The 27,063-nt window shown below is 39.2% G+C and overlaps 1 long non-coding RNA gene across 12 annotated transcripts in view; it reads left to right on the top strand.

The window, feature by feature from the left end:
• The window catches only part of LOC132325480 (uncharacterized), a 226,091-nt gene that overhangs the window by 135,405 nt on the left and 63,623 nt on the right, over window positions 1–27,063 (top strand). For all 12 annotated transcript variants that reach the window (XR_009485956.1, XR_009485958.1, XR_009485961.1 and 9 more), the window contains one exon: window positions 12,542–12,647. This is a non-coding gene — a long non-coding RNA (uncharacterized LOC132325480). The remainder of the gene's footprint in view (window positions 1–12,541; window positions 12,648–27,063) is intronic.

The raw sequence follows: 27,063 nt of genomic DNA, 5'->3' as shown, positions 1-27,063 counted from the left end.
TTCCCTATGAGATATTGCAGCCATGCTTTGCCTGTCTGTGCCAGAATGCTGTACTGCCTTGTATGTCACTGTTAATCAGCATTTCCCTTCTTGAAAGGATTTGTTGGAGAGCACCATTTTACTCCATCTCAGACAATGCAGGCTGACTGAAGTATCTGGGAATGCTCATTGCAGACAGCAAGCTTTGAGGTGATGATAATGCCTCGGAAGGGACCCCCTAGCCAGAGGATCCTGCTGGAGCTTGGGTGTTAACTGAAGATGGTCAGGGCTTCTGTGGTGTCCTAGATCAACACACTTCATTGTAGTTCTCTGCATACACTATCTTGCACCAGATCTGTCTCGTTAAATCAATGGAATTATTTAAATAAATTATTTTTATTAATTTATTATATGAAAAAAATTAGAGCAAATTCCTTTGATGTCTGATATCCTAATCACACCCGTAGGGCATTAGCAAGCACAAGGCACATCTGAGTGTCTCTAATTCCCTAGTGGTGTGATTATATCTCATAATATTCACAACCCCCTGGAGCTTCTTTACTGGTATAAATAAATCAATTATTTAAGTCAAATACTTTGATCATTAGAAGCTGCCAGTGAGTGCTTGAATGCCTGAGCTGTGCAATTCACCAGGAATGATCTTGCTTCTCAAAATGCTGAGCAGCAGAGCTGAATGCTACCAGCACTTCATTTCAATCTGCTTTATAAATTAGATTAGAAGTCAGTTTCCAATACTTCATCCTGGATAGCAAGGAAGGGAGAACTTTACAGGGGTGGAATTACGAGATATTGCTGCCAACAGATCCTTTTATCATTTAACACTGCTGTCATAGGTTAAATGTGAGCTACTGTTCATATTAACTAATAGCTATTATACTGAAAACTGACACAGGGATTCCAGCTAATGCACCATGAACCTGGTTCACACACACTGCATCATATTAACTATTATTTGCACATATGGATGGAAAGGAGTTTTGAGTCGCTTGGGATATATGGCAAATTAGCATTTTATATCATATTAATGAAGTGCTAATTGCTCCTTACAACCTTTTTTTGTGCAAATTGAATGGGTCCTATTTGCATTGTCATCTAACTGCTGTATTACCTTGCAGCACTTTCATTAGGATGAGGTAGCACAGAGTTCTTCAAGGAAAAATATTAGTAATTGTGAGATAATTAGTTATGATACCAATATTGTTTAAAGTAGACTGGAAATACTGCAGTTAACTTTGGTTTAGCTTGGAAATATTTTTATTAATAGGTTTAATAAATATCTTTCATTTTGCATACATTAAACTGACATCTTTACAAACAGAGGGTCCTGCTTCAATATTTTATTTTTCAGTTCCTGTTTGTCAAGGTCCTTTGCATCTTCTAATGAAACATGAAACATAGAAAAAAATAATAAATAAAGAAGGAGTTTATTGCTGATCATTTGTCTCTAAAATGAATTCCAAGTCTGGAGCTCTTTGAAATTGCAAAATAAGAAAATATCTCTAAAGTTATTGAATTTACAGGTGTCTGTGAGTCTGATCAAACAGCAGCCAAGTCTGTAAAACAATTTAAGAAATGTTGAAGATGTTAGAGTTGTAATAATTTACAGAATCTTGTTAACTATCACAGATATAATTCCCCATAAGTGTAACATATAGTAAAAGTACAGTTTGTGGTATTTTCAGCCAGTACAGGTATTTTGGAGAAGAGAGACAGGTGGAAAAGATGAGGTAAAATTGAAAGGTAATTTCATGCTAACCTGGGGATGTTTCCATGACTGGGGAGGAAGCATGATTAATTTCTGAAGCCTCTGTGGGAAAGGCACCCAGACAAAATGACACAAATCTCTATTAGAGGATTTAAATGCTTTTGCCAAGAAAAAAGTGAGCTGAACTTTAGGTACACAGCCCTTTGCCAGTCAATTCATCCAGATTTAGGGCCTGCACCTTTTCCTTTTCAATGAAGTATTGGATGTGGACAGATTGCTAGCTACAGCCGAAGGCGGTGTGACAGCTTTATTGCTGTTGCATGGGCAACATGTTGTCTTTGATTGGGAAATAGGCTGTGGACTTCCAGAAAGGTATGTGCAAACAAATCCTTCCAGGTGTTTGTCATAGTAAAACAAAAGTTGTTATTAATACTGATTGACTAATACTTTAATTTTCTCTCTTTTGGCTGTGTATATTATGCATTTGTGTAAATTTAGACTTTTGTGTTTATCAAAAAGAGAATCTCATCTTAAGAGACAACTGCATGAAGAAACTGTATGCAGTACAGTCTGTCAGAGTATATTTGCAAGAGCCTGCAGGGACTCAGGACTTACACCTCAAACAGACATCCTGAGCGTAGAAAGAATTGCACAGGATCTTGTCCCAGACAAGCATGAAGCAATGCAGCAAGGAAAGACCTTCTTGCTGATCTGGGCTTAAAACTTTTTCCAAACAAGCACAAGCAGCTCAGCAGATTTTTCAGACCCAAAATGTGGATAGGGAAATTTGCAAATTTGTTTTTGCAAACTTAAAAATAAAAAGTCATCCTGGCTCACCTGATGTAAAACATGTGGATCTGGATTTCAGTTGTATTCTGCCTACTTGAGGACCGAACCAGAAACACTTGATCGTGGTACTACTTCTATCCAGTTTGTACTCAACCAAAGGAACTGTATAAGTGAACAGAACAAAACTGTCTTTATGATATTTCAAAATGCTTTCCAACCTGTCTACATAAGCTGACTTGCTGAAGTCTCTATGGTGAAAAATATTTTCTCTCTTTCTTTTTTTTTTCCCCCTTAAAAATACTTTGTAGCTCTTGCTATGACATTCTGTGAGACTTCAGTAGATAGTTTTGAGAAAAAAAAAATTATTTTATTGGTAAAGTCCGAGTGCATCAGCAAAGTCTTACCTGACAGCACTGCACAAGCTTGCTGCATTGTGTGCGTCAGAGTTTGAATTTTAATGGGCTGGTGAGTTATCACAACAAATGTGGGCCCTGTGGGGAATTGTTTTCTGTGTGTAAGAAGATGAGGAGATGCTGGGTGTGGGCAGGAGAAAAGGGCAGTGTGGCAACCTCGAGAATTTTATGGGTTTATGTTAAACAAACAGCTGCAGTAATATAGGAGGTTATCAGGAGCCTCAGGAGATCCAAGAGCAAAGCTCTGGTAGAGAGACAGAGGAATCAGATGCACAAACATTCTTCCCTGCTGACAGGTAGGACTGCACTGGTATATTCCTCTGCTAGTCCAAGTGAGTCTGGAAGAGGAGCTGAGCAGAAAAGGGAACTTCTGGTAAATGAGGAAGGCTGCTTCTTGCTTCACAGGCTACTTCCTGTTACATGCTCATCTCTTTTCCAGGCATAGCTGACAGGAGTCCTTGCTGAGCTCCTAAATCTGACACTGGGCTATGCAGCTGTTAAACTCTAGTTAAAGTGTAGGCCTAACTTAAGCTCATGCCTACCAAAAGGCAATAATGTTTGACACAGTGTTTGGTGACCTGTGAGGAATGAATTCAACTTCACTATGATTCCCTGCAGTTACTTTGCCTGGTTAGAAAATCACTCCCAATTTCTTCAGTTGGCACAGGTATACATATATTTAAAAAAAAAAAAAAAAAAAAAAAATATATTTATATATATATATATTTTTTTTTTTTTTTTTTTTTTTTTTTTTTGCTGTTCCTTGTGCCTATGGAAGAAAAGCACTCTGATCATGAAGCAAAGCCAGCAAGTTTGTGCCAAGGAGGGGGGACTTCAGGTCAGGCTTGGAGACACCTTGTTGCGATGGCATGGAAGAGATTTAATTTCTGTTGCTGAGATTTGTATCTCTTAATTGACTTATAAAGTAAAAAAAAAACCAAACAAAACCCAAACCAAAAAACAAACAGAAAAACAAACCCCAAAACTTCCTTCTATGGGCTGATGAATGAGAAGATTTTTCAGACACCTAAAATGAGTAATGTGAAAAATTAATAGTTTGGAGTCCAAAGCAAAGTTTGTGTGACCTCAGAAAGGGAGGGAGGGAGAGAGAGTCTTCAAGGGAATGACAAGAATCTAAAAATATTGATTTCAATTTGCCATGGGAGGGAGCAGGAGAAACAAGCCATTGGAACAAGTTCCTGAAGCTTCCCACTAGCTGGAATGTTGAACAGCAGAGTGAAAACAAACATTTCTGTAAGGTTTGCCTTCTCAGAAAAGATTAAGACCAGTGCCTCTTGTCTTGCACTCTGTCACTGGCAGCCTCTGGTCCTGTTTGAAACACCAAAGAAGGAAGAACTTTCAGTGCTGGTGGTTTGTGAAAAAAAAGAAAAAAGCTATGGAGGACATTTTACTTTGGGCAGGCATTAAGGCTGCAGCAAGATCCAGCCTGTGCGCTCGGGGAGGGCTGTGCTCAGCCTCTGGGACTGGAGGAAGACAAGGGTGCAGTCATGCTCCATGTTCATCAGAGCTCTCCTAGAAGTGCCTGCATCAGGTAGTGCTCTGCCTTTCCCCAGATTCAGAGTCCTCAGCTCAGATTTCATGAGGCCACATGATTTGATTCTGCATTTTGTGTGATTTCAGACAGATTGCTGTCTCAGGAATGCTGCCCCTGGGCCAGTAGGCCCCCAAACCCTGCCCCAGATGGCCCACCTTTCCCTTGGGAGGGAAGAGCACAGTGTGCACGTGTGTCTCCAACTGGCCAGACAAGAGGGAAGCTTTGATTTTCCACATGACTTTTTCCTCTTAAGTATGGGTCCAAGAAAAATCACAGTCTCTGTTTCTTCGTATCTTTGAGAAGAATGCAATAACTAAAGTAAGATGTTAAATTGAAATTTGGAAATGGAAATGGCTTAAAATCAATGTATCTGAAGGTGGCTGGGCTATTAACATGAGATGAACTTTCTTGTGACCTATATGCATGCAAAGATTGACACCTATACAGGATCAAAGGAGCTTATGAAAGGCAACAGTACATGAGAGGAAATTGAAAATGTGTAGGTTGTCAATCTCAAGAGTGGCTTTTATTAGTTATTGTACATAATAAGTATTGTGTCAGAAATGAAAGGGATTAACTCTCATCCAAGGTACTGCACCTGAGCAAATATTGTCTTGCCTGGGTGAAATTTGTGCCAACACAAAGAAGACTTGGTATGAGGCTATGTACTGCTTAAGTCTCACTTAAGTCTTCAAAATGAGGATTATGGTGGATTTTAGTGGTACAAAAATATAAGGACAAATTTCAGCCCTTATATTGCTTCAGTGTATATCCCTGGGGCTTCTGGAGTAATGTAGAGTCTCACCAGGAGACATCAAAGCCATTGGAAAGTGCTTTATCTGCAGAGTGACCACTTTCCAGATTTCGGAGGTCTTCATGTCACTGAACTGAAGCTCTGAAAGGCTCTTAGAGAGAAACGAAATGGATAAGTGAGTTTTAATGGCTGAATGTTTTATTCTCTGCTGTGTTTTCCAGTCTCTCAAATGCTTTGGTCTGTGTGGGTAAGCAAAAGAATATTTTACTGAGGTCAGTAGGTTTTTCTGTAAAACACTGTAAAATTTGTAACAGCAGTTGACAGTTTGTTGTTGGAAGCATGAATAGAAAACTCAAATTTTCAGAATGAAAGTAACAAATATTTTCAGGCCAGAAGAATAAAATTCTATATCTGGAGAGTTCAGGGAATATTTTTCATGCTGAATCCTTCTGCCTAGATCTGCTTCCAGCAGATGTTACTCACCTTTCAAGCACACTCCAGTTTGTGGAAGAGTGGTGAAATGGTTTCACAAGAACGCAGACCATTGACTTAACATCCGTTCCCATATTTAATTGCCTGTCTTTAGTGATAAGGCATGCCTATGTAAGCTGGAAGGAGAGGGGAAAGGAGTAGGATATAATCTTTTACATACACTCTTTTCAGAAAAACAATTCCTAGGTTTTTTTTTGTTTTGTTTTTTTTTTTGTGATTCCCCAATTTATTATGTCTGATGAAACTGTTCCTTCTGAGAGGATGTTGCTGCACTGACAATGGAATATTTTTGAGGGGCTTTTGTCACCCCGCACTACTCTCATTATGGCTTACACACAATGAGGATGCTTCTCTTCCCTACCAAACTGAGCCCTTGCTGTATGACTTGCTAGAGTTGCTGATTAGCCTGAATGATCACTTAATGCAGTTTTGGGGTTTCCCCACCTTTTTTGTTTTCTTAAATTCTTTGCAACCCAAATATATTCTGATCTGATATTATTAGATTCCTTTATTCTGTTTCTCTATTAATTTGATCTTACACATGTAGTTGTAAGCACTGTATTTTTTATCTTGCATTGGTGTAGTGGTTGTGTTCTGAGCTGAAGGTGATTAGTGATCTGAGGAATGCAGGCCAGTGCTGGTTTAGGTAAAATGATCACACATGAATAGATCTGCTCTGCATGCCAGGAGCCCTATAATGCTTCTCTGGCATTTGAGGAAGCCATAGGGTGGTGATGGGCTCCTCTGTCCTTCATCTAATACTTGCCTAGTGTAAGAACACTGGAAAGCAGATCATTGTCCTCACAGGATCCCTGTGAGGTTGGCAATATTGCTGTCACCATTCTGCAGATGAGGAAATTTTTGGCAGAAGAGAATCAAATGACATAACCAGCATCCCTCTAAGATACAGCAGATAGTGATCTATAGAAGCACAAATTCTGTGTTGTCTTTTGACCTTCTTCCCAAGTTTGGCAGAAGTCTTAGTATTCTTCTTGATTTCTGTCCTAGTCAGAATTATTCTGTCATCTGCTCCAAATTAATTTCTGTGACTTTCCATGACTTCCCAAATACAAATATTGGATTGCATTTGTGTCATGTTTACAGTGTATATGGAGGAGAGGAGAAATCTCAGAGGAGTCAGATCATGGATGTTCAAGCTTGCATCTGCATTGTTCTGTCACTGTGAGTAAGGACAGAGCAAGCAAGAACTTTTCTGTGCTAGGTGAATTTCTACGGAGACTTTCCTTTCAATGGTCAACAAAAAAATTGGAAAGTAGGATGATTCTACCTTGGTATGTTTTTGATACATCCAGGCAAAAGTAAGAAAATATCGATTTCTTTATTATTAGTTATTTCTTTATTATTTTTATGGGAAAAATGCATTTAGATTTTTGGTTTGACCCACTTGATCCCACATTGAAGAGAAAGAGAAGGGGAGACAGAGAAATCAAAAGTATTTCTGTCTTAATAATTTCTAGATAAACATCACCAGTGAGCTTATTAGTATGGCATTTTCAGTGGAAATACAGTATTTCAGCTGGACAAAATGCAAGAATGTTTTATCTCATGGAATTTCCCACTCAGGAATGGAACAATCCTTCATACTGCCACAGCTGCCTCAGCTCCTAATATGGATTTAGCAAGTAGCTCAAAAATACCCATCAGAACCCAAAGACACAGTTGTTACGGTGATTTTTCAAAACCTTAAAGTTATATACCAAAAATGTTAGAAAAAAAGTTGCTGTAAAAATTGTTTGTTGGGAAATAGGATGGATTCTGCATTTTCCCAGAATTACTAGCCATTTGTTTTGATTTCTCCCATAGCAGGTTCTGCCTTAAATACACTATAAAATTTGATTCTGTTGTATTTTATCTGTACTGAGCCCAAGCAAAAGCCTTCTGTCATAATGTCAGTGCCATTTTACTCTTAGCGATTGTAGCTTTCAGCTTGATACTTTCTTGTAATGACACTGCTCTTGTTCATCCTTGTTTTGATGTTCTTTTGATGTAAAGTGTATTTTCAGAATGAATGGGTTTGCTCCTTGTTTATAATTCAAATTGTTGAAGCCTATTTTCACTGGATTTTTAATTATACAGCATTTAATTCCAGAGTTCATTTTGTTTGAGAAGAATCCTCAGAAGGCTTTTAAATACCAGGGTACCACTTTTTGTTCAGGAGGTCTCTGAGTCACAAAGGGCTGCAGAAGACTATGCTGGGGAGGTATCACTGTATGCTTACCCTGATATCACACTGTTTCCTAAGTTTGTGTAATTGGTTAGTGATGCAGGTGTGATAGATATGTGGTCTCACCTGGTACAGCTCCTTTAAATCCCTATACACACAAAATGTGTGTATGTCTTCATTCCTCATGTCTTTTCTGGATCTCATTTTCTGCATTTCTTATTATATAACTAGAAATCACTTACAAAAGGGTGAACATTTGGGGTAATATCTTAGCAGAAGTCCCAGACTTGGCTGTACTGGTACACTGGGCAGGGCCAGGAGCAGTGGCATTGGTGACCTGTGGAGTTTGGGTGTTAGCAGACTCTGGGGCATGGTTGTGCCCGTGCCAGCCAGCGCTCCGTGCAGCTGGGCCTGGAGATGGGTCAGGGCAGCAGCGAGAGCCAGGGACTCTTCCAGGCAGGCAGATACGGATGAGAACTCCTCTTTGGGGAGCGAGCAGAAGGACAGAGTTTAGCCATATGGACATGGGCTGTGCCATAAAACTTGTGCTCAGGGGCAGGGAATTGGCCCTCAACTGCTGTATTTTCTATTCCAAGGCAGGCCTGTTGATTTCTGTGCTGCAGTGCCAGGCCCTGAGACAGAATGCATTTACAGCTCTCTGTATACAGGACGTAATTTTAATGCTTGGCTCCGGCTGCAAAAAATGTCACAGCAAACTTCAAGAGGATTGTTTATGTCCCCAGAATCTTAAGCTGGAATAATGACTCTAATTTATTTATGCACATTTTGACAGCTTGTTATGTTTTATTCCATAAAGCTAAATGTGGTCTCAGCACCTTGGAGTTATTGCTACCAAGTAATGATGCCAGGGAGAGATAGGGATTTTTGTCTCTGAGTGGGGAAGAACTTTTCTATTCTGTAAGGATTTAAAACTACTGTCCTTGTGTCTGTCTGTGTGCTTGAGAAAGTATGGTGAAACTGAGGGGTGATGTGTCCTAGCTGTATAACTGAGTGGGAACAGATCGACTCTTCATCAACACTGAATGCTTGAATAACCCAGAATCCAGTGACCTTCGCGTGGGAGCTGTCACACTCAGCAAGAGATGGGGAGCTCTGTCTTAGAGTAGAGACCTGTAAATTCTTGCTTGCTCTGTAATGTGACTCAGTTTGTTTTAGATCTGCTGAATGATACAGATAGGGTACCGACTTAAGAGAAATTTAAGCTCTTTCTCTGTGGAGGTCTGAAAGAGAGACCCCCTTCTAGTCTGAAAGGGTTGTATCATTTCTGGGTGTGTTTTATGTACCCATAGTATATTCAGTGTCTATTATAATGCTTTAAGTTTGATAATCTACTGATAGCCAATCAAGGTGTTCATAGGAGCATTGAACAGTTTTGTAAACAAGTAGAATATGATATTAGTCTGTAGAAGGCTGCTTTGATGCGGAGTTTAAAATGAAAACAAAACAAAAAAACAATCAAACCAGAACACTGGTCACTGGATTCTGTATGCTTTTGAGTTTCTTTTCCTGCCGTCTACAGTGATATCTATACTAGTAAAGAAAACTGTGAGGAAGCATCCACAAGAACCACATTGTCTACAATTAAGTGTTAGAAGAGTCCCTGGCAGGCTTTAGACCTGGACAGACTAGATTTCTCAAATAATTTATAGACAGCATTCAGGGATGAGCTCCAACCCTGAACCCATTCTGAACAGGTTCCTGACCATCTTGTCTTGGAGGTAAAGAGGGTTAAATAATATGAATAGGAAATGTTGCAGACAGTAGCTGTAATCCCAAAGAATTGTCCCTGGCTTGTTCAATTTTCTAGTGTGGGTACAGCTAATGCAAGCTTACTTCTATGGCATATACATTGGGAAGCCGTGCTGAAATGGGGAAGGGGAAAAAGAGTATGTTTAACCTAATCCAAGATATATGGGGATGACAGAAATCGCACTAACACAGACTAATAATTCCTTCCTGAATATCTTCTATGGGCTTTTAACAGTAGTAGCACGAGAAAAATAACATTCATGATGGGCCAGTGTGGATCCCTGGAGTCTCAGTAGGGACTGCTGAGAGACAAAGCTGTAAATATGTCCATGATGGACTGAAAAGGAAAAGGTTCCACTCTAGGGGGGAACTCAAAGCGTAAGTGTTGGCTCATGTTCACTAACCTGGGTGACAGGGCAGACGGATCATTGCCTTTGGGCTTTAGTCTGTGTTTTAATGCATTATTTTTTTTATACTTTCTCTGAATGGACTACTCCAACTGCACAGTTTCCAGGGCCAAGTTCATTTATAGTTCACATGGAGAACAGGAATACCTACTGCTTCAGAAACAACAGGAGGATGTTTCTCTGCTGCTGATACAAAGGCACTGATGAGAATGATCCTATTACCATTCAGTTACTAACTCCTTAATCAAAGCTTTAGCTAGGTTTATGATCTAAGAGGAAAAGCTGTAGCAACACTGGGATTCAGATGCAAAGTCATTCACCATCAAATTCTAATGGCAGAAGTTTTGTTTTCTCACTCCTGCCCTGAGGGAATGATCAAAGTCAATCTGATAACTGATCGTCTCTGCAGTTCAAGGAAGGAGATCTGCCTGAACATGGAGAATGAGCTGAATTCCCACCTGTTTTGGGTTGGCATTTCATATCAGGCTTGAATCTCGTATTGTGTATGTCTCTCAGGGATGGTGAGTTTATCAGTAAGTGAGTTTATTGCATATAGTTATGTGATCACTGTGACAGTTCCCCGGTCTCTAAAGTAATTTCCTGAAAAAATAATATGAAAATCACAAGTGTTAGTCAGTGATTTTAAAGTAATCAAATGCAGCTGAAAAGATAGCTATACAAGAACTTGGGCCAAATCTTGGCTAAAACCTTATGTATGAGCTATGTAGAGTATGGCATACTCTGCTATCCTTTTTGTGAGAAGGCAGCAGTGGGTTCCATTTCCTGAAACTGTTGCCATTCTGTTGTTAGCAGAGGTAGAACTTGGAGATCATTGAAGAAATGAGCCATTGAGAATCTGATGTAAGTTAAATTCTACCTTCAGTGACATCAGCTGTTGTCATCCACAGGCATTTTTCACTGTGGTATTTTAGCCCTGTCTCCTAGTCCTGACCAAAAGTACCTGGGTTTTTTTTCAGAAGTGTCTGGTCCTGACACATGGTGAAGTCCTGACACAGCCTATGCCTTGCTCTGGACCCTTGTTTCATCTTGTAAAATTCACATAGTTAATCTCTGTCCTGTCCTCTTTTCAGACAGAAGACACTGGCAACAAGGAGTAGTTGATGGACTTCCTGATGGCAGATGTTTCTTTTAATTTGACTGCTATAGGGGTTTTCGATATACTAGCATGACTTTTTTTTCCTTGTCTGTGAATTCATGTGAAAATAAATTATGTGCTTTAAATTAATTCTCTCTACAGTCAAATGGGACCTTTGGATGTTTGGAAAGTCCAACCACCAAATGCTTTCCTGTTTTATATACTATGGATGGGAGTTCCCATCTTCATTCCTGCTCCAGAGATATTGACCCGCAGGATGAGGAGGTGGTTAGTTTTCTGTCACATAAGGAAATACGTTGTGGCAAACTTGAAAGCTCATCTTCTTTTCTAACTTGGCCAATAATTTTACAGCTAGACAGGTAAAAATAGGCTGCTTTCTAGATACTCCTAGTCTCCAAATTGTGTTCATGGGTATTCTGAGCTACAGCCCACAATAACTCTTATCATTTTGCAGTGTATGGACAAATGGAAGTAGGAGATTGTGAGTTTTTATGACTTTTATAAGGAGTTGGCACAAGGTTATATAGTTTAATTTGGACTATATTTTGCTAGCTTTTGCACATATGGAATAGCATCTTTCTCTGCAATAATCATACCTATATAATTCTGTCAGAATCTGTCCTACCAGCTGGAGTGAGCTATTTCACACTGTATCTGATATTGTTTCCTTTTTATCTGTTGAGGCAGAGAGCTTTGCTGTATATCCTGATATCCCATGGCTCCCCTTTTGGAGCTCTGTTCACACATCTTGATTCCATCTGTACTCTTGAAGAGTCCTGCTAGGTGGAACATGTATCTGTCAAACACATGTCCATTCTGGACAGCAGCCCTTTACGGGTCACGCCTTGAAACATCGCTAATTTGATTTCAAAGGGAGCTATTACAAAATGCCTTTTGTGTAGTTAGGCCTCAGGAGAAGGACCTCAGTTGGACACAGTGAAACACTGCAACTGCTTGAGCTGTGGTGTTCCTTGTTGGAACAGATATAAGAATCAGTCACCTCTTTGTCTTGGAGCGCTGCACCTCCTCAGAAGTCCCCTGATGTGAGAGGGGATGGCTGAATGTGTGCTAAAAGGTCCAGGGGACAGAATCTTAGTGATCCACAGCATCCATCGGATGCTGTTGAACAACCTCAGGAAATGAGTGGAAATTTGACTCTTGTTTGGCTATCCCGAATCCTGAGAATGGCGCAGTGGGTGCAGACGGTTGACATACACATCTGTGCTTTGAAGATCTGTGTTGCAGCCTGTGGCTTTTTATGATGCAGTCATGTGCATTTTTAAGACCTAGAATTAGACACCTTTGTGCTTGAAGTTAAGCATGACTGTGACTCATTCAGCTGTCATTCTTACAGACTTGGTGTGAGAACCATATGGAAGGGAAGAAGTATCCCAGACCCAAGATGCAAGTCTATGGATTGCAAAACAGGAGGCCAAACACCAAAACATCATCTAACAAAAGTGAGTACTTGGTAAAAATTTCCACTTCTAGTTGGTCAAATTTCCAACATAAATTAAACCATTTTCTCGAAGTAGTGGCTTTTCCCATTGGTAAGCTGTGAATCTTCTCCCACAGCTAATTCACTATTTTCAGTTAGTTACAGTCGCTCATTGGCTGCACGATCTCTGAGCACATTAGAGCCATAGTAGTAGTCTGTCTGGCATTTGTAAACAGCCAACACTTGGGACTTTGTAATACTCTAACTCAGTGCACTAGTGTGCCAAAATAAAGGTCATTTCAATTTCATATTAAGTCACGCAGTTTTGAAGTGACATGCATTTAATGATTTTTCTCCAGTAAATGAATGATAGCAAGTATTAAACTAATACGCTTTGATGATATGCTTACAAAAAAAGGCAAAATCTTTTCCAAAACAATAAACTAATATTTTACCAGAAAAAAACTCCACAACCCATAACAAAGAGTCAAACTCCTACCCAAACCTTCTGCAATGAAGAAAATCAGACTTCTTGGCCCTTTCCAGATGACAGTTTGCACAAATTTCTCTGTAATTTATTTATCTGTGTCCATCACTACAGAGTGAGGCTGATCTTTTGATAGAGGTAGAAGAGCATGAAGGCTGCAATTTGAGCTTGTCACAAAAGCTGTATCACAAAGCTCATAACAGGACCACTAAAGGAGTGGAAAAACAGTCCTTATGTGTATGAAGTCTGCAAATGTGCATAGACATGTTTAAAGTCTTCTCATTTAGCAAAGCATTCTTGTCTTCCAACTCTGCATAGTGTTCCAGGTTGTTTCTCTCTGCCATTTTTGTAGCAGGCTATGGGCTCAAATAGGCACAAACTGGAGCACAGGAGGTGCTGTCAGAACATCAGGAAACACTTTTTCATGGTGAGTGTGGTCACTCACAGATTGCCCAGGAAGGCTGTGAAGTCTCCATCCTTGAGGTATTCAAAAGCCATCTTGACATGGTCCTGGGCTACTTGCTTCAAGTAGCCCTTCTTGAGCAAGGTGGGTGGGTCAGATGACCCCCAGAAATCCCTTCCAATGCCAACCATTCTATGACTTATTCTGCATCTGCTTGATCTGGGCTGCTGACATCTAGTTATTCAAAGGCCTAAAGGCATTGAACAAAATCTGTTGGCCAGTCTTGGTTTTGGGAATATTGCTTTTGGTGTTAGCAGTTGGTCACGTGCCACTTTTAAGAAACTAACAGTTCCCTCAGCACAGAATGGGCGAGAGAACTGTTTTGATTCTTGGTGGTGTAGCTCTTGAGTATGCAGGAGAAAAGTTTGTATTAGGGCTTCCTCTCCCAGGAGGAAGTGTGAAGATTCCAGGAAGTAGGATGAACACTAGGGAATACTGGTAGTGTGAACACGGGGGATGTACACCTCACAGCAGTTTGTAACAAAGCCTTTATCAGCTGGTGCTTGCAGAAGTTGATTCTTAATATTCTATGTTGTATTTAGTAGTTAGAGGATGAACTGTCTCTTGAGCTGGTCATACACCAAGTCGTGTCTTCTGTTTGGTCACTACTCCCATTGAAATAAAACTGATAATAAACTGTAGACCAAGAAGTCAATACTGATAGCAAAATAAATAACCTGTCCCCTTGAACCTCCTGTCTGACCTCACTGAGCAAAAGGAGGCAAAAGAAGGCATCATGGAAAATTTGTTATTAGGCTGCAATCCTAGAACAAGACAGCTAAATTAATCCAAATTAATTTCCTTTGGTGACACATTTTTCTGAATGGCACTTTAAGTACTCAAACTGCAAAGTGTCTGCAATGTTGCATACAAATGATAAACTTTCCCATGTTGTTCAACTGATCAATTGTTTTTTTGGGTCAGTGGTTATATGACATTATTTAATAGAGAACAGCTAAGTCCATATAAATAATCATTCAAAAACCAGAAAGAGATTGTGTACTTGCTGTCTTAAGTCCACTGGGCCAGTGATAAAACTTAATAATACAACCATTCCTTACCACTCTTAATTGTTCTTGCAACATGTCCTAAAATGTTTTACTATCAATAATCATGACAAATATAATATGATATTCCTATTTTTCCAGTGCAGGGGCATGAGCACTTGCATGAGCTTCGATGATGATAATATTTGGCTTAAAAAATATTTTAATAAATTTTGAATTGTTTCTAGTCATATCAAATTCAATGCCAGAAGATAAATAAAATGGTTTCAGGAATACTTTTGATGCTGCGCTTAATGCATTCCTAGTAATAGGAAACCAAAGTTGTTATCTTTTGAATGCACGTGCCATGGAACTGAGAAATATCTTAAGACAACAAAATACTATGTCTTTGTTACTTTTTGACTGATACAATCCCAAAAAAAAGTTAGTAGAAGTCCTCTTTTAAGCAGAGATAACAAGATAGCACTGCCCTTTTCCTTTGCCACGATTTCTCTATAGGTGCACACACATCATATCACTGGTTTTAATTGTCTCTGTTGTCTGTCAGGGTAAGTTAAGCTCCAGGTCCCGTTTTCCATTCCAGGCGCTATCACGGTGCCTCTGTGCTGGGAACTGTGACTGCTCAGCCCCCGGCGCTGGCACCGGGGCTGAGAGGCGAGGAGCGGAGCAAGGGCCGGTGCCAGGGGTGTCAGAGCCAGGGACCCCTGGCACTGCGGGCTCGGGCAGCGCCCCGGCACTGCCGCTGTGCCTCGGGACCGAGCGCAGGTCGGGCTGCACAGCAATGCTGAGGGGCTGCCCGTGCTGCCAGAGCATCACGGCTCGTGTTTCACAAGAGAACTGCATGTGCTCTATGGGCCTTTCACGTCTGTGTTTTATCCCAAGACCCATCTCCTTTTGAAAAGACATTTAAAATGTTCTAATGTGTATGTGGGTAGCATTCTGTTCATAGTAGGAGAATTTTTTTTCAGACCTTACTTGCAAATTTTTGGAAAGAGGGAGCGCACTGTTATATAAACTTGGAGCATGACAAATGTGAATACGTTTTGTAAATGATGAACTTGCTCAAATGAGTGATCACAATCAAACAGTCTTAATTTGTTTCTTTTCTATAGAATAATCTTGCAGTCCTACCAGAAATAAAAAGAACACCATGAAAACAGTCTCCAAAATGTATTGTTGAAGTTTAAGACTTTAATGAGAATATGTACATACAGTTACTGTCATAAAATCAAAGCTATTCGTTCCACAATAAACATAACTTTGCAAAAAATGTAGAGATCCTATATCTATACTAATGCTTAAAAGAATAATGGTGAATAGTGCTCTTAATTACTTGCCTGTAAAAATATGAGTCACTGGCAAAAAAAAAAAAGTATAAATTCTCTTTGTTTTTACTTTTGACTTACTGAGGTGGTGCTTTATTTTAAAAATTAGATTTTTTTGGAGGGGACTCCCCAAATTTTCTAGCTTGCATTAAATCTCTGTTTCCCTCTGTATGCCTCCTCTCCTCCTTAGTGGTTCTTATAAATTCCAAGATGCTATTTGCTGCCCTTGGCATAAATGTGTATCTCCAGTGGAACTTCCACGCTGCCTACATGCTGGTAGGTTTTGAGAAAGGGCAGTGCACAATCCTTCTGACTTGATCTACATGGGAGCAATTGTGGTATTGGGATACATATCTAAGAAAATCATTCAGGTAGTATTGGGGTGTTGGAGGTGATTTTGTTATACAGATTCAGTTTCAGTACGTTATAAGAGGAAGAGACTGTTTTTAGTATTCAAGGAGGGATGACAGATTGGAAGTTATGTTTGGGATGGGCTCTTGTTGCTACTGAAAATAACTGTGGAGTCTCCAGGGAGTCTATTCAACTCTGCCATATCTATGTTAAAAGGAAAACACGTCAATTGTACTGAAGAACTTGGATAACTTTCACAAAACCACTTCAGTGTGACTTAGTTTTTTATCAGTTTTAAGGAGTGATGTACCTTTTTCAGACAGGATAAGGATATGAAAAGTAAATAAACCATTCCTGTATCCAGAATGAAGGAAAAAAACCAGGGTTAGGAGGAGCATGGAAAAATATACTGTAAATCTAAGTTTTACTGCATGTAATATCTGCAGTGCTGGCTTTGGCAGCCAGCTTTACACTGTCCTGCTCTGTGGGCTGCAAAGTGGCTGTAAAAGTCTGCTCAGAGTGACCATGTTTCAGTCTTTGCACGGATATAAATACTCATTATGTGAGACAGCAAAGACTCAGACCCGTGTATGGATTATATACAAATACTCAGTAGACTCCCTTCCAGATGCAGGGAGTTTCTCTGCTCAGGGCAAAGGAACCTCAGCTCACTAAGTAGCCACTCCACTTAATTGTTCCATACTTCTCTTGGCCAAAATATTTTTCCCTGCCTTGGAAAGTGCACCTTTAAGATTAACCAATGAAAATGATTTTTATGATGCTTAATTTGCCCTTGACAGAAAAGCTCTCTATTGGAAGACGTGTCACCAAATGGGAGCTGTGGTTTAGGCTTGGTCATGCTGCCCCTAACTTTTCTCTGCATGACTGCATTGTAGCTTGAATTGATCATGGCAAGCAAACTGAAGCTGTTAGTTCATTTAATTGGCAGTTCTGTGTCTGTGCAGTAAGTTAGTCAATGATTCCTCTGAAATGACTGCTGCTACATCGCACGGTGGCTCACGCAGCCAATGGATGTGTATTGATGGGGCTAATGGAGTCACTGAGCCAAGCTCACATCTAGCAATGTCACAGCTCTCCAGATATTGGCCATGATGGTGATTTGTGCTGCACAGCATCCTGAAAGCCCAGGCAGCATCAGAATCCAATGTACTGGTTTGGGTGATAGTAGCTGCAAGCTGAGGAGGCTACGTGAAATTCGAAAGAAGACAGTAAACAGCAAAACCAATGGTGCTGATGGTGGTGCAGGATGCACAGGTTATCTTTACAGTAATTTAGATACAGCATAACTTGGGTTACCTTAAGGTGTCAATTTAGTAGTGATTTTTAGACTATTGAGCTTAATAATATTGTTTTAATTAAAAAGAACTTTATGATGAACTTTGCTGGCCATTGTGAACCTAGCAAAAATAGATGATGAATTTTTTATGAAACAGATGAAAAGGGAGTTTTGATGAATGTTAGAAAGACCAGCAGCAATCTTAGAAGCTAGTATAGGGAAAATTTAATTTGCCCTGAGTGCAGCAATGGACCTGTTACTCATCTGAAAACATCTTGTAGAAAACAGCTGTTAGGTCACTAGTTCACCTCATCCTGAAGATAGGATTTCTCTTAACTGTATTCTCTCTTGAGATGTTTTAATGTTATTTTGAAAGCTAATATTTATTTAACCCTATTTTCCCACTTTTGCATCTCTAATACTGGTGTTAATAATCTCTGCCTCTTGGATGTTTTGCAGCATTTGCAGACTCACCACTTCTGATCACTGACTACCTCTGCTACATGTGAAGTATTGAAATAGAGATGAAAACCTGTGTGTTCCTCTAGTAACCCTTCTCTGCCTCCTTTGCATCTAAAGAAAATTATCTTTTTTTAATAGCTTCTTTTTCTTTCAAGATTGCTCTCTCTTTGCCAATCACTTTCGTTAAAAATGTCCTTGAGACTTATCCAGGGGACCATAACGATCATCGTCATCAAAAAACAAGAAAGCAGAATACCTGTAGCATCAGAGAATTATTCCTCACATGTACAGCTGGATAAGATGGGATTTATGCAACATCTCAGAATAACTAATTTTTTTTTCAGAGCAGAGGTATTTAATTGTTATTTACATTGATAATCATTCCATTATTCTAAGAATTCTTCTGGAAAACAGGATTCTGTATATAAACTGGGAACTTCCTATTTCTGGGGGAGAGGTTGGTGATGATACTTAGTGTTGTACAAATGAGCTGGGATAATGATAAGGAATTTGCAACCACCTAGTACTGTGTGAACCAGCCAGAGAAACGTGCCTGGGTTGTATTAGGGAGAAATTACACAGTTGCATATTTTTTATGCTGAGATCAACTATGGGGCCTTGACCAAGAATTAGTTCTTTCTCAGAATGAAAGAGATTAAAAAGAAGTGTGTTCCATTGGGCAGCACTGGAGCAGCATTTAGCTAATGAAGGTGCTCTAAGCCTGTGGAAATGCTGGGAGCTAGTCTTGTTTCCCTGCTGCTTACTGTGCTGAAGCAAGACCATTACAGGACAAATTCATGGGAATGTAGAACTCAACTTTAAGAAGCTCTTAAGAAAGAAACAGGTTTTTTTTTTTCTTTTAAAGTAATACTGGCAGAACTTAACAAATAGTCTAAAAATATGACTTTATTAATCTACCTAGGGAACAATAGGTATGTAATGGTACTTAAACAGGATGTTACATCTGGCTCACCCAAATCAGGGTCATTTTGTAAGAATAAGGTTTGATAATATGAATAAGTATTTCAGGATCAGATTGCACTCTGCATTGGAAATTTCTCACAGTTAATGGTTCCTCCAGCTAGTCATTCCCTGCCAGGAAAGCCCTCTTTATTGATTATTACTGTATATTAATGGATCTATCAGATATTTATTTGGCGAGTTTCTTGGTTAAATTTTCTATATTGATTTCTCCCAGGGATAATTGAGCTGCAGAAGTGGAACTAGGCAGTCCTCTTCTGCTAGATCTGGATATTTAAATGCATTTTCAAAATATCAGCTCTATTACAGGAGCATTTGAAACAGACATTTGGATTCCAATAACACAGTGGATTTCAAGACTTTTTATTATATAAGGATTAACTCAGAAAACAGATGGATGGACTATGTCAAGAATCCTAGCATGTAGGGAATCATAGGAGAGCAAATTTTCAGCAAAATTCTAGATATCTGTCTTCAGAAATGTCTGTGAAGAAGTCAAAACTCTGTGTGCAAATCAAACTGCACATTTTCAGCTACTGCTGTTGTGTGTGCCAATGGAAGTTTAGGAAACATGAGTTTAGTAGATTCCTTGAAATTGATTGAGCCAATAACTGAGAGGTGATTAGATGAATTTATCAATGTTCTAGATATAGCCCCAATGTCCTCAATGAATTTCATTCATTGAAGATATTGGGGCATATTTAATGCCTTTTACATTTTTCTCTTTTGCTAATATTTAAATCATGCTTCAAAGTTAACTCAAATGATTACTTTGATGGACAAGCAGGTTTTATGCATTCAAACAAACTTTTTTTTTTTTTACCCAAACTTTTTTTATGGCAGGTTTTTGATAGCACCTTGTATAAAGACATTGCCTTTAGGAAGAAACATTGGAATTTGAGGATTGTTTGAAACAAATGTATAGGATATATTATATGTCATGACTTTGCAGCCTTATATGCACTTGGATCAAAAGGACTTACAATAATAATGGACCAAACCTGCAATAAAATTATCTAATATTTCAGTGGACATGATTGCATTTAAGCTACTTCAGAAGTTCATGATCATGGACCTCTTATCTAAATATGAAGATGCTTCATAAAACAAATTATAATAGAGGGCTTCTTACAGTGTAGGGAATTACACACAAAAGGCTACATAGCAAGATGTAATTTAACCTTATACATGTATACCAGAATTTGCATGATTAATTTTTACTGCAGTTAAATCTGATGGTAAAACTAACCTCTGGATCAAACAATAATTGCAGTGAGGGGGGAAGTTCATGCAGTGTTTTTGCTACCTTGTCCTGCAACAAGATAAAATATAAAATGGACAATATTTGCAGAGTTACTGCCACTTCTCTTCAGTCTATCATATTTTGGTTATAAACCTAAGAAATTTAAACTCTAGGTAACAAATTTTGGCATTAAAAAAGTAGGTGTTTTTATCTCAGTAATTGATCCAGAATAAAATATAATTTTGAACTGCTAGAGAATTAAAACAGTTGTTCAGAATGTGTGAATTCACTAACTCCTGTTTTGGAAGCACTTGTCAGAATCACTGTTTTTATACACAGTTAGTTGCTACATAAAGACAAAACAGGTTCTAAAAATTAGACTAGTTGTTACCTAGCAGGAATTGCTGCAACTGATTCTCTTTATGCCCACACTATGAACTTCAGTATCCTACTTTTCATACAAGTATTTTATGCGATTTTTTCAGACAATGGGCACAATAATTCAAGGCTTGCTGCCTTCATTTGAAAGTTAATTTGGATGAAAGTAAGGCTTGCATTTAAAGCACAAAAGCTCTTCCTGCATAAGTGCATGTGTGGACAGCTCTAATTCAGGAATCAAAATATCTTCTGGTTTCACTTAATCTACTTTTAATAGTAGTGTTTAGTTTAATCCTTCATTGAACTGGAACAGGTCTACATACCAGTCCAGCTCTAAATTATGTTGGAAAGAGAATAGCTTTTCTGAATAACTACTATTAATTTTAGAAATATTTTTGCAATTATTTAGGTCTAAGTTTGATCTCAGCATGCATTGACATGTACTGCAGCCTTTCAAATTTCAAGTCTGAATTTTTCAACTCATCAAATAACAGGCTGCAATTTAAATGCTCAGAAGACTGGTCTCCAAAACAGAATTGAAGATGAGTATTTGTGACAGACGTGTAACTTAGATTTGTGGCTTTTACCAATCTCAAGCTACAATTGTTTCTCTGTTGGTTATGGGGATAGTAATTAGCAGTATTTAACCGAAAAGGAGGCCGTGATGATAGTCATTAATTGAACCAATTGAACCATTGATTGTTTTGATAAAGAGGAAATAAAGGCATGGGCACAAATCCCATCAATCTCACTTACATGGTGCTATGACTTAGGAATAAATTCTTGTCTCAAGACTTAAGGCTGTCAGCTCTAAGGAGCAAGTCTTGTTATCTCCAAGTGTCTGAACTGTGCTTAACCAACTAGAACTGTTGTATGGTTAAGAGCTTTAGACATAATGGCAAAATATTATATAGGCATCTTTTTGGCATTTCAGTAGATTCTGAAATTTAAAAATAAAATCTTGCACTTAGACTTTTGGGGAACTCAAGTAATCATTTTTTCATTCTTTATTTGTTTTTAAATGATCATTTACACTCCTCATGCAGTTTATAGAAAAGTGATGCGCATACCTGGGTTACTCTGAAGGTCAAATCTCTGCATATTGAACATTTCAAGCTGCTGTCCTGCTTAAGTTCCAAATCATTAGCTTAGCAAATGGGAGCCTAAATATAAACAAAGTCAATAGGGAGAAAAAAATCCACTGCATAGTATATCTAATGATAGAAAAAGCTACAGAATGCCAACATAAATTTTTAATTCAACATTCTTTAATTTAAAAAAACAACAAACCCACACCACCTCCACTCCCCTCCCCCCTGACAAGCTTGCAAAAACTAGGTCTGAATTCCCAGTGGGAATAATGAGCAACAGCAAGAGTGAATGCTGGGAGAGTAGAATGCAATTGTATTAGTCTCCATCACAATGGGAGGTAAACCCAAATCATTTATAAAACGTAAATGCTGGCAGAACACAGGGAGCTCAGAGCACCACACTGCAGGTGTGATTTATGAGGCTGGGGACTGGCTATAAATCAAACCCTTTTGTTTTAAATAGTACTGCTTCAACGCAGGAGATCATTTTACATGTAGAGGAAATGATGAAAAAAATGCAGTACATTGCATCCCAAGAATATTAGAGAATCAGCTTTACAATGTGACCATCAGGACCATGCTCAGACAATGGGTAGCTGATACTCAGTTTAACGAATTCTCCCACTGCTGAACAGAGTGCCCTAATCTAGCAACTCAGGTTTGTTTCAAATGTATTAATCATGGGATCTATTTTGTGAGACCAGCTGTTAAAATCATTGCACTTAGGATCAGGAATACATTGGCTATTCCTGTTAACTAGCTAGAGGTGTCCTTTCATGCCACCAAAAGCCCTGGCTGTTTCTACATTATTTGTATTTTCCCTTAATTCTAAAGGTTGATGGGCTTCATTATTTAGTGGCCTTGTCCTTTGGAAAAGGGTGACTAAAAAAATTAATTCCTAAAGATTCAAATAGAGAGTAGGCATCTTGCAAAGTTCTTCTGAATTGCAGGAAAATGCAGTCTGGCAAGGAGAAGTGCTTTTCTCCCTCTATTGGTTATATAATTATCAAATGGAAGAGATTTTAAAGGTAATGAGAAAAGTGATTTCTTCTGCTCTGTTTTCTGGATCTGCCAGAGTTTATCTTGGCTGCATATTTTGCATTCATTTTACATGCATGCCACTAGAGCCTATGATATATGCATAAAACCACACTTTATGTATCGTGCAATGTGGGCCAGAGAAGCACTTTAAAAAGCTGAGAGAACAAAAGACCCACATAAAGGTAGGTACAGCAGTTATCTATGTTTTTCAAAGAAATTTATAGTGAAGCTGAAGCTGCCTGCATTGCTCTTTTGCATATCCTGACTATTTGATGTGATGGCCTTATCATGGAATTGCAGAATAGCCTGGGTTGGAAGGAACCTTAAAGATCATCCAGCTCCACCTGCCTGCCATGGGGCAGGGACACCTTTTAATAGACCACATTGCTCAGAGCCATGTCCAACCTGGCTTGAAATGCTTCCAGGAATGAGGCATCCACAACTTCCCTAGACAACCTGTAACAGTACTTCAACCACCCTCACAGCAAAGAATCCCTTCCTCAAACTAATCTAAACCTATTTTTTATCAGTTTGAAGGCACTCTCTCCTGTTCTGTCACTGTACGTCCTTATAAAAAGGCCCTCTCCATCTTTCTTGTAGTCTCTTTTCAGGTACTGTAATGTCACAATTAGGTCATCCCTACCCCTTGTCTTTTCCAGGCTGAACAAACCCATTTCCTAAAGCCTTTCCTCACTGCAGAGTTCCTCTATCCCTCTACCCATCTTGGTGGCCCTTCTCTGGACTCACTCCAACAGGTCCATGTCCTGCCTGTGCTGGGGACCCCAGGGCCAGGGCTGGATGCAGCACTGCAGGTGGGGACTCAGCAGGGCAGAGGGACAGAATCCCCTCCCTCACCTGCTGTCCTTACTGCCTTTGATGCAGCCCAGGACATGTTTGGCTTTCTGGGCTGCGAGGGCACATGGCTGGGTCATGTCCAGCCTCTCACCCAGCAGCACCCCCAAGTCCTTCTCAGCAGGGCTGCCCTGGATCTGCTCATCCCCAGCCTGGATCAATACTGGGGGTTGCCCTGACCCAGGTGCAGCACCTTGCAATGGGTGATGTTAAACCTCATGAGATTCACTAATGATTTAGCCATGTGAATGTAAAAAGTTGTACTGATAAGGAGAGTGCTTTTATGTAAGCAAGGAGTCAAGAGACATCCTGCATTGAAAAGCTTTATTATTTTCCAAGAATCCAAACTCCACACACTATGGAAACACATGTACACCATTTCCAGGTTCTGGTGTTGATAAAGGCAATATCAGCTATTGCTGGAGGCATTAATATCAATTGCTTGAGAGAGGAAAGTATCATTTCGCTGAAATAATTGTTTTTTTTTCCTTACTTATTATTATAAAAACACATCTAGTGGCACATTTGTGGGCCACTCTATAAATGTAAAAACATATTCCCTGCTCAGTAGATCTTGCAGTCTAAATTAGGCCAATGTATGATAAAGATATCTTGATGATGAATAGAGAAAAGAAACAATTTACTAAAATAGTTCTTGCCAATTTCTTTCTAGCTGATAATGGGCCAGACTTTTAAAGGTATTTGGCCTTCTGTTTTCTGAAGATTAAAGTGCTTAAGTGTCTTTAAAAATGCAGTTATTTTTACGTGTAAAATCTAATGCACCACAAAAAGCACATTGTGAGGGAGTTGAGCAAAAGTGGCTTTGTATTTTATGAGTCTTACATTGTTCTGGACACTACAGTCAATTTGGATACACAGCCTTGAAAGAGGCTTGCCCCAGTTATGTAGTCCTCTCAGATTGCAATGCCATCTGTAACCTTTGTATCTTTGGTGGTAGTGGTGTGGGTTTTTTTTGGTTTTTTTTTTGTTTTGTTTTTTTTTTTTTTTTGTGTGAGACAAACACTCCGTCTCTTTCTTTGTGTACTGTAGCCCATGAGAGAAATAGTTCAATGGGTCAGAAGTAGTGTTTTAAAACCCATTTGTGCAAACTTTTCTGCCTTTTAGACAAGTAGGTCACTCAAGGGACCTTGTTGCAACACTCAGGAAAATATATAATTAAAGCTGGTTTAAACATTGAGTTTCTTTACCATTATAAAGATTAAATACATGAAAAAGCAAAATAATATTTATATAGCAGAAGTGATAATGAAGGGTTTACATCTGCAGCCTCCGTGAACAGGGGAGGTTGTGGCTTTTCCTATGTAGAATCATCAGGAATAGATAGTAATTACCAAGTTCAAAGCCTTTTGTCTCCTCTTGTTTTTTTTTTTGGGTTGTTTCAGAATGACATGATGTCTGATGGCTCTATTCCTTATATAGAACTTCTTGATATGCATTGAATTCTGACCAGGGATGGAAAGAAATTTTTGTGAACATATTAACAGAATGATGTGTAATAGATCTAGCAAAGGTTGAAGGCTGATGATGGTGACTGGTGTAGTACCACAGAGAAAAGAAATCTGAACACTGCTCTCTGAGGAGGCCAAGGGAGGAGTGAAGTAATAAGAGGTTTCATTGCCCAGTTGGGGTTGACAGAAGGCAAGATGATTTTGCTCCTCAATTTGTGCTCAGAGGACAGGAGGCAGTGTATATTTTACATAAATGCAGTAGGTGAGAGGAGAGACTTGCCCAGCGATGTAGGAGGCTTTGTGATACATACAAAGGTCTCCTGCAAAGCTGATGAATACTTTTTTTTGTGGGGGCTGACAGGTTGAATGCCTCCTACAAATCTTGAGTCCAGCCTTGATGTATTTTGCTTACAAAATCTCATTAAGCTGATGGGTATTGCACTGAGGTAAAATCAGGGGAGAATTTTTTGTGTTCTGTAGCTGACAAAGGGAATGTCCTGGACATTTAGAATTTATTCTAATGTGGTTATAATTTCTGGTAGGCGTTGGCTTGCACAACCTATTTCAAAATGTCTGCTGCTATGGCTGCAAGCAGGGGATGTTCCAGGGGAGCTTGCATAGATACACCTGCTGTCTGTAGGCAGGGTGTGTAGTATCAAGAGGGCAATTCGTGACCTTTGCTTCTTAAACCATACCCTTCCACATAGGAAGCTCAAGTAGGTCATGTACTGAAGGGAGCCAGGAAATGTACATGCATATGTGATGTGAATCTGATAGCTTGTCTAGTAACCAGGAGTGGCCACAGATGTGCATCCCAGTTTGGCAGATGTGTTTATACATTTTCTGAGATGTTGCAGATAAAAGTGTATATCAGAGCTTACAATCTGACCTTAAAAAGTAGATGCCTTTAAAGATTGTATTCAAGTTCCTTGTGATACAAATTAGTTTTCCAACAACCAGCATTTGTGACTTGATTCAACAGAGCACTAAAGATGTACTTATGGCAATCACCATTCAGCAAAATTTTAAACTTTAAATACATGTGGGAACACAGCTTAAAATTAAATATGGGTTTACATGCGTTGAAAAACTGGGTTTCGAATTTGAGCCTCTGGATGGGAAAATTAGTCATGAAAATTTGGTTCATAGTGTGAGATTTCTTCTTTCTTACTCAGGAGGGAACTGGCATAAGAGGTGCTGCTGGAAACCACAGCTACCGATGAACAGCTAGCAGGATGTTTTGCATCCCTTTTGAAATAAAAGCTAAACACGTAAGTAGGTATAAATTAAGCAGAAACATGTTTTTTTTTTTCCATTTGGATATTAAAAGAATTTTTTTGAAGACTGACATTTCAGTTACAAAATTAAATGAAAAATTTGTAATTCAGAAAGTGCGCTGTCATTTGCAGCCCTCAGGGTCCATATGCCTGCAGACAGACACTTCTTTTTTAAAGGCATTTTCCCAGCATCCTGGGTTTGTAGAACTATAAAATACATGAACAAATAAAGGCACATGCTTTTTGATTTGCTTCACTCTTTTTTGATATTACCCTATAGGATGTAATAAAGACATGGAATCAGACTAAAGTATCTGAGATAAAGTCTTTCTTTTTTTCTTGTTAGAAATATAGACCTGAATCAGCACTTTGGAGGGTGCCCTGTTAAGGGACCCTATTGCAAGATAGAAATGCCATCTTCAGCTCTGCTGCTAGTGGAGTTCTGCAGAGTCTGCTCCACAAAGTTGTTTGTGGGCTGAGCACAGCCTCATTTTGCTTCAATGTGCCATTGACAGCTGCAGCATCTTGTTACCTCCCCTGACACCTGCAAACCAGAGTCATCACTAGCTCCTAGCCAGGAGCAAACTGGAGAACCTGGTCATCCTTGTCTGCTCTCAAAAATGTGCAGTGTGAAGAACGTCACAGAATTGGTAACTTGTTGAAGTGACTCAAATGCTCCATCCTGACATCTGTAGATGGCTCCTGAATTTTTAA

Source organism: Haemorhous mexicanus, chromosome 3, assembly GCF_027477595.1.
Source record: "Haemorhous mexicanus isolate bHaeMex1 chromosome 3, bHaeMex1.pri, whole genome shotgun sequence".
Taxonomy (NCBI): domain Eukaryota; kingdom Metazoa; phylum Chordata; class Aves; order Passeriformes; family Fringillidae; genus Haemorhous; species Haemorhous mexicanus.
Note: the sequence above shows the minus strand (reverse complement) of the source record. Positions and strands in the feature narration are given on the sequence as shown.